Genomic DNA, 1,889 nt, shown 5'->3' on the forward strand with positions numbered 1-1,889 from the left:
AACAACAACGACATCAATAATAACTACAACAATAAAAAAACAAGGGCAACAAAAGGAAATAAATATTTTTTTAAAAAAGAAAGTGCTTTTTGCATGTTTACTGAAACACATGTTAGGATACATTTATTTACCTTTTCTCCACATTAGCTCCTTGAAGACAAGGCATTGTAATAATCCACCTGCCCCACCTACTCTGATACTTGAAAATGGTACGTATGACTATAGATGCTTATAGAATGATTGAGTCAGTTTCTATACACCTTCTGTCCAATACTATAACCATTAATGACATGTGGCTGTTTAATTAGAATTTAGAATTAAATACAAATTAAAATTTAATTTCTTTAGTATGCAAACACAGCTCAAGTGTTCAGTAACCACATATGACTACTGACAACCATAATGAATAGGACAGAGAATATTTCTGTAGTTGCAGAAAATTCTATGGCATTGATGACCTTGACTATTTTTACAGAATAAAATAATCTCACATTGTCATTCTTTCAAAATCAAAAAAATTGTGGTTAAAATCTGGAGCTCCTAAATAAATTTCCATTGTAATATATATATATATATATATATATATATATATATATATATATATATATATTTTTTTTTTTTTTTACCAAAGCACTGCTAAGTTCTGGATTATGGTGGTGCTGGGGACTGAACCGGATGCATTTGGTGTCTCCGAAATAAAAATCTTTTTCATAACCATTGTTACTAAGGCTTAACTCTGTTTCATTTTAGATTTCCAGTTACATATAAACCAGTAATGTTATGGGAAGTATGGTCTTTGCCTTTGCCAAGAAGTTATTTCATTATTGAATACAATTTATCAATTTACATGTTTTATAAGCAAGCAAACAAACAAACAAAATGTACCTGGAAGTTCTGTCTCTGGGCCAAGAGTCAGCTCAACTAATAAAAATTACACCTTACTAAGTGCAAGGTCATAAACAACATATGTGGAATATAAGTGATTGAATCAGGTGAACTTGAAGAACAAAAAAAGTGATCAAACTGTCTCTAAGATTTTGTGAGAACTAAGATGGTTATCACTGTGTTTTAGGGGAGAGAGGTGTGTATGTGTCACAGTACTTTGGTAGTGGGTATGGTGTGGAATTATCCCTCTGTAATCTTATGGTCTTATAAATTATTATTAAATTACTAATAGAAGAAATAATAACATCAAAAATCATCCCCCATAAAGAATTTTGGTCCATCCTCCCAGAAAGACAAAGAATAGGGAAACTTTAAATAGAGAGGATGGGACATGAAACTCTGATGGTGGGAACTGTATAGAATTGTGCCTTTATCTTACAGTCTTGTTAATCATTATTAAATCACTAATAAAATTTTTGAAAAATAAAAATTATCAAAAAAAGAAAAGAAAATGTTCATTTTTTTCTTTATCCTATTTTATTCAAAGGACAGAGAGAAATTGAGAGGGAAGTAGATAGAGAAGGAGAGAAAGGTAGACACCTGTGAACCTGCTTCACTGCTCCTGAAGTGTCCCCACTGTAGATGAGGAACAGGAGCTTGAACCCAGGTCCTTGTGAAGGTCCTTCCACATAGTACTATGTAACTCCAGCATTCCTTCCTGACATCATTCCCTCCACCTCTCTCTCTCTCTCTTTTTTTTTTGCTTCCAGGATTATCGCTGGGCACTGCTCCTGTGTGTGGGGAAAGGGCTCACTGTCTAAGAAGTCCAAGCCATTATTTCCATGACAGTCTGAGTGAGTTGACCCCGAACCCCTCCCAGAGGGGTAGGAGGCAGGTCCCTCCTGATCTCGTGAATTTATGATGGGTGGGCTTTTTCAGATTGGGTATCTTCACGCACATGCTTCCTCATTCCCTTTGAACAAAGGCCATGAATTACTGTGTAT

This window comes from Erinaceus europaeus, chromosome 11, assembly GCF_950295315.1.
Source record: "Erinaceus europaeus chromosome 11, mEriEur2.1, whole genome shotgun sequence".
Classification (NCBI taxonomy): domain Eukaryota; kingdom Metazoa; phylum Chordata; class Mammalia; order Eulipotyphla; family Erinaceidae; genus Erinaceus; species Erinaceus europaeus.